Below are 7,123 nucleotides of genomic sequence, written 5' to 3' on the forward strand. Positions count from 1 at the left end.
GGAGAGCGAAAGGTGGTGGTTTTGGTTTTTTTTTTAAAAAACAAGCTTGTTTCTCAAAAATTTCCACTCTTTGCCCCGCAACGTTGGAACTAGCAGGAGAAAACAGGGAACGTGTTGTTTTTAAAAAGGTGAGGTGCGGTGGGGGAAACCTCTGAAAACTTTCCCCTTGCAAATGTCAGAATGCTCCCAGGCTGAGATAACAGGAAAAAACTCAAAAAGAAATGCAGATGGGCAAAGGTAACTCTCCCCCTCCCTTCCTCTTAGGAGTCCCACATTTCTATAAGTGTACACAGATACACTTTGTTATTTAAAGTGTATGGTATTTCCTAGTTGGAATTCTCCCTGTGTGAGTCATGAAACCACATGAGCCGTAAGGATCTCTCTTGAAAGAGGAGCCATTTGGGGAAAGCTTGTTCCGTTCAGGCCTGAAAAACCTTTCCCTGAAACACACCATCTCTGTTCGTGGACCAGGCCAGCAGCTCCTGGGTACGTCTCGGTGGCCGAGAACTTTTAACCAACAAAACGGCGATTGATTGATGACTGTAAATCTAAATTGCCCAGAGAGCGCTTGAAAAATAAGTTAGTTTGCTCCAAAGTGGAGTAATTTTTCCAAGTCCTTTCTCAGATCTGCCTCTCTGATGGGCCTCCGGTTTCCTTTGGGTGGGTGCTTCACAGCCTCCCCTCCCCCCCCAAAATTCCATATGGGGAAAATTATACCGATCTACCTCGCTGGGTGGTTGAACACAATGGCTGACATACGATCCTTTCTTCTCAGGTATAACGCTCATTTTCAAAACAGAAACCATCACTTAAAGAGGAAAAAGTCAAATTGGTTTCCATTATCATTAAGAATATTTATATGCTACTTTTCAACAACAAAAAAAGTTCACAAAGCAGTCTACAGAGAACTGAGGCTGAAATCCTATTCCCACTTTCCTGGGAATAAGCCCCATTGAACACAATGCCTGATGATGTCTTGGGTGTGCTACAAACAAAAAATCAAAACCCTTACTGTACTCCTTGTGTTGTTGTTGTTGGCAACCTTCAGTCTCGAAAGACTCTGGTATCGCGCTCTGAAAGGTGGTTCTGGCACAGCGTCTAGTGTGGCTGAAAAGGCCGATTCGGGAGTGACAATCCATTCCACACCGGGAGCAAGTGCAGTCTGTCCCTGGTCTGTCTCCATGGCTATGGGCCTTCCTTCTTTGCCTCTTACCCTCAGACAGTTGGCCAAGCGTCTCTTCAAACTGGGAAAGGCCATGCTGCACGGCCTGCCTCCAAGCGGGCCGCTCAGAGGCCAGGGTTTCCCACCTGTTGAGGTCCACTCCTAAGGCCTTCAGATCCCTCTTGCAGATGTCCTTGTATCGCAGCTGTGGTCTACCTGTAGGGCGCTTTCCTTGCACGAGTTCTCCATAGAGGAGATCCTTTGGGATCCGGCCATCATCCATTCTCATGACATGACCGAGCCAACGCAGGCATCTCTGTTTCAGCAGTGCATACATGCTAGGGATTCCAGCTCGTTCCAGGACTGTGCAGTTTGGAACTTTGTCCTGCCAGGTGATGCCGAGGATGTGTCAGAGGCAGCGCTCCTTGTGTGCTGCCATGAAATCTAGCAGTGTGGGACTTCCAGTTGCATTGACAAGGATAGTGCATGTCCCATATGTCCAGTTTTCACGGCAGCACACAGACGCATAACTAGGGCGGAACCTGAGGGGCATCTGCTCCAGGTGCTATGCTAAGGGGGGGCCGCATGACTGCCCCTAGCCTCTGCCCTAGATATGGGGGGGGCAGGCAGCATCACACTCCTCCCTTGGGAAGAACCCAGAAGTGATGTCACATACCCTGGGTGCCGGGGCAGTGTGTTAAGCCTCTGCACACACAGAGCATGGTAAGGGGAGGGGGTTATCAGCTTCTTGTGCAAACGAGCAGGAACCAGATCATTGCGGCTTGGGTCTGTGGCAAGATGGAAGGAGGAGGAGGCCAGTTGGAGGGAGGAAGTAGCAGCAGGCAAGGGGTGAAAGGCACCTCAGATCCCCCATCCCCTCAGACCCCTTGCAACCCGCATGGATGGGCCAGCAGCGTTGTAAACCTTGCACTGATCGCTCGGCCTGTTTGTAATATCCAGGGTTTGCAGGAAATAAAGCATTTTAAGCAGCGAAACACACAGCTCAAAGGAGTTGGCGCCGTTTTCCTTTTAGCCCACTCAACGTTCAGGAGGGGCATTGATCAGTACAGTCAGGTACTAATTATCACGAGGGAAGGGGGGGTAAAAGACCCCTGAGGTACATGGTATTTAATGATAGCTTATTTGCTCTTAGAAATGTGGGGCAGCCTGACAAGTAGCTTTTAAGGGGAACTGCCCTAGGCTTGGGGTGGGAAGGGTTGCAGAGTCCCTCGGAATGCAGCTTCCTGATGGTTGGCTGCTTTGCATCTCGCTCTGGGACGCAGGCCATTTCTTGTGCAAGCAGCTTGCACAAGAGCAGACACTAGACGGGCGTTTCTCAACCTTAGTCTCCTAATGTATCGCTTAACGTAGTCCACCTATCACGAATACCACCAGAAGTACGTGACAATGATGTCTTCACCACTTCCAGACTGGGAAGCCAGGGCTTTCTTCAAGCATGCAAAACCGCCCACTGGAGATTTGCCCACTAAGCCAAGCCTCCTACCACTGTCACGTTGCAGTCTCGCTGCTGGGCAGATGGTGTTTGGGGTGCCACACATACCACCTGACAAACCACTGGGGTATGTCTGGTGCAGACATGCACACTCATGAGCTTTTTTAAAGACACCCCTCCTATCTCCCCCAAAGCAAAAAAAAACAAACACAAAAAAAACCATCACCACCACCCCTGCCAGAGGTTCATTAAGGAAAGAACTAGAAACTCAGGGTTGTTCTCTGATAGCTGGAGATCACTGGTCCAATACTGGCTGCCATTCCATGGACATGAATCATGCAACACAGAATAAACCCACGACAATCTCTCAGCTGCATGTTGCAGAAGAAAAGCAGTACAAGGTAACTTTCTCCACCAATCTCTTCAAGAGAGGAATCCCTGCCAAGGCTTCAGGGATCTCCAACAGACATAGGAAAAAACATCACCATAGACCAGGGTGGGCAAACCATGAATCATGGCTCTTTTGACATATGTGTAGCTTGCAGAAATATGTCGGCCGAGTTGCTTTTTGCATCACAATTAAGAGGTAAATGAAATATTTTCAAGCTTTATGTGGTTGGCAACCTTCAGTCTCAAAAGACTATGGTATAAGCCTACAGCACCCGGTATTCCCAGGCAGTCTCCCATCCAAGTACTAACCAGGCCTGACCCTGCTTAGCTTCCGAGATCAGGCATGTGCAGGGTAACAGTTGCTGCAGCTTTATGTATACCAGGTAAAAACTCAGAGTCCCCTGCATTAAAATGCAAGTTTAATGTTCACGGCGAGTACATGAAGAACTTAAATTCTTCTTAAATCCTGCGGCTCTCAAACATCTGAAGTTTATCGTGTGTGGCTCTGACATTAAGCAAGTTCGGCCCACCCCGCCACAGAACCTCAAACCAGCCCTACAGTGCATTCAGCCTTGGGGGTCAAATTCCCCCCGTCCTTTCTCCCCCTTCAAAAGCGTGCCGTGTTTCAAGAACCAATTCAAGAGTGCCCTTCCCAGCCCGCAAACCCCATGCATTTGCTGCTCAGCCCTACAAGCTACAGTGGGTGTTATAGCACTGATGGGTTTGCCTACTTGCCCAGGGCTGGAAGCTCGTTCCTTCGAGCCAAGCGACAGACATAAGCGTTTAACAGTTCAGGGCCAAGGAGCTCCTTCACAGCACAGACCTGTAAAGTGGTGATTTTGTTCCAGATCAAAATAAATAAATAGGCTGCAGCAGCTCTGACCCTGTTTGGATAAAATGCCTCGCTTATTTACCGCTGGTACGACTTTCTGCCATGTATGAGAACCATTTTCTTTTCTTCGGAACATATGCTGTTTGCTATAACATGAGGCCCATGGAAAGGGGAGCTGGCCAGGGCAAGCGGCTTCATAGAGAAAGCACGCCGAACTCACAGCTCCAACTCTTTCTTTTGCTGGAGGTTAGAATTTAATCTTCAGGAAAACGGCTCCTGTGTTTGAGCAGTAGGGAATTTTCATTTTGCAAAGAGCAACTGTTTCATTTCACTAGTAACTTACTCCACACTCCTGGAAAAAATGCTTTTTAAAACAACTTTTTATCTTTAAAAGGATCTTTATACTTTGCAATAAACTTGGGAGGCGAAAAGCTGGACAATTTTCTATTAACGATAGGACTTGATTAGCCTTTGCTAATACAAGAATCTGATTTCTGAATTTCTACCTTCCAAGTGATCTGTGTTTCTAGTGCTAGAGGTGGACCTGAATTACAGCTGGCACTGAAAAGTTTTTTTAAAAGAAAATTATTTTTCCCCTCCATCTCTCTAGTCTTGGGTGCAATTTGAAATTTCCTTTGCACCCAGCACAATCTAACCTCATTAAATCCTTATCACATTTCCTTGCCCTTCATCTGAAGACCACGACAAACCACACACCCCTTTTCCATCATGCCCTGGAATGTCACCTTCTCTTCCAACCCTGTTTGTTTCTTGAACTGGACAGCTAGCCCAAGGAAGCAGTTTGAGGCACTCAAAAAAGCTTGCTCACTACTGTGCAAATTTTTCACTGGCCCCTACTGTTGCTTTGGGGTTTAAAAAAAAGTCAGGGATAGTAATTGTTCCACTACAGAGGGAAACAGCAAGCGCTTAAGATTAATAGCCTTGTTTTGCTCGGCTCAATAAGAGCAATAGCTTGCTAAATAGGCAAGAGTTACTCCAGCATAGAGGCAAGGAGTGGCAGCTGCAAGTTAGGAAGTTGCCCATTCAAATCTCATCTCAGAGAGAGATAGTACACCTCAACAGTGCATTAAAATCCAACCCATGTGTTCATTAAAGCCTCTCTTTCAAGACAGGTTCTACACTAATTCAGTGCAGAAGACAAATACGACGTCTTAATTACAACTGTGAACTACTCTACAAGGTTGAGCTAATGTACTTTGACATGCTCCAAACATTTTAAGTACAGGCAGCCCTCTGTATGCCCAGGTTCGTTAACCATGGATTTTAATATCTGCAGGTTTCAAACTCGCGGGGTGGGCCATCTGTTGCCCTCTGACCCAGCTCCGGTCAGGTCCAGAGGGCCTTCTGAGAACCAAAAACCAGAAGTCATGCTTTTTGGGCCTCAGAAGGCCTTCCAAGGGTTCGGGAGGGTGTGGCTTCCCTGGCCTTCAGAAGGCCTTCTGGTTCAGAGGGCTTGCCCCCCCCAAATCTGTAGATTCAATCATCTGTGGGGCTTCCAGGAACAGAACCCCTTTGGATACCAAGGGCCACCCTGCAGTATACAGATTTTAAACATGTACACACAGAGAGTGCATGCTTCCTTTCTAGTCAAATACTTGCATACTCAGACTTTTATATAGCTAACCATTCTGTAATATCTTTGAATGTATTGGAAGCAAGGTTGAGATCCTGTGCACTGTTACTTAGAAACAAACATTAAGCACAGCAAGACCTACACAGGTGGAATAGGGTTGCATGTCTTGTACTGGTCATGTAAACAAGCATGTGTATATGCTGGGTCCTTATCTGTAGGCTCGATCTCTGTGGATTTGAATATTCACGGAAGCCAAGCATGCAGCTGGAGGGCTTGAGAGGCCTTTCCAGCAGGGCTGTGACTGGAAGTGGCTTCTGACAGAGTTCAAGAAGTCCTCTGGGGGCCTTCCATAGATTGAATTATCTGCAGAATTCAGTATCCATGGAGTGTCCTAGAATGGATCCCCTGTGGATAGAGGGCCCGCTCTGATCAAGCTTTCAAGTGTTGACACTGCTTTGCCTAATCTTGCTGTAATCCTTACAACTGTTTTGTAAGATTTGAGGTTAATGCCAACCTAATACAGGTTGGGGGGCAGGACATACTACCCAGTGAGTTCAAGGCAACCACAAGTGATTCGAACTGAAGACTTTCCAATTGATAGTTTGGTCTTCAGTCAATATGCCCCAAGTCTATTCCTAGAAAAATGAAAAACCATAACTCAGAACTGGAATGCCTATCACTTCTGTGGTCTGGAAGTAGAGGGAAACCTGCTCTTACACTTATCTTTGCTAAGACCTCAGAACAGGAAGGAGTTAAGTAACAGTCTCACCCTCCTGCCTCAAAGTTCCCCTCCTATTCTTTCCTCAACAGAGCACTTCCGCCTCCACCCACACCTGAAAAACTACACAGAAACAGCCTGGAAATCTGAGTGACAATCATCATATACATACTGATGGCTCAGTATCATTAAGTTCTTCATTCAATGTGCTTGAATGGGTAGCAATTCTGTGGGTAGCAAATCCGCATGTAGAGAGAAATGACCATATCACTGTTGACTTAACTGGATGGAGAGCCTGAAGGTTGTCGACCAAGTAGAGTAAGCAGTCAAGTCCCCGGCTCACAAAAACTCACCAGGAGAAAGTCTACTCCTGCGCATGAGGAGATGTGCTTAAGTGTCTTCAAACACTATTATTAGTTCTAAGCAGTCTTTTACATACTTCATTTAAAACCAAAGGAAGAATTCACAGCTACTGTACTATGAACCAATCAGCTCTATCAGCTAATGAATGAAAACACTACCTATTCCTGCAGCATTGAAAATCAGCCATAATAGTTTTTGCCTGGAGGGCTTGGAGAAGTGCATTGCATGTAAAGCAACCTGAAATTTAAATCAATGCTACAGGAACGTGCAAAAAAGGCATTACGTTAGCAAGCTATTGCTAATATTGCTATTGCTAAGGACTCTTTAGAGTCCTTTGGCAGGGGCTTAAGACCTTTTTATTTAGGGAGGCCTTTTACGCTGACATTAGGGGGCATGGCACTTTTTGAATGGATTTTATTTTGGGATCCAGGCTTTTATTGTGTTTTATTGTTTCTAATGTTTTGATATGTATATCATGTTTTTAATTGTGAGCCGCCTTGAGTGTCCTCATGGGATAGAAAGGCAGGATATAAATCTCTTAAAAAAATAAATAAATAAATAAATAAATAAAATATTGTGAAGAAAGACTCAACCACGCAACACTTCCATGA

This window comes from Tiliqua scincoides, chromosome 12 (assembly GCF_035046505.1).
Source record: "Tiliqua scincoides isolate rTilSci1 chromosome 12, rTilSci1.hap2, whole genome shotgun sequence".
In the NCBI taxonomy this organism is placed as follows: domain Eukaryota; kingdom Metazoa; phylum Chordata; class Lepidosauria; order Squamata; family Scincidae; genus Tiliqua; species Tiliqua scincoides.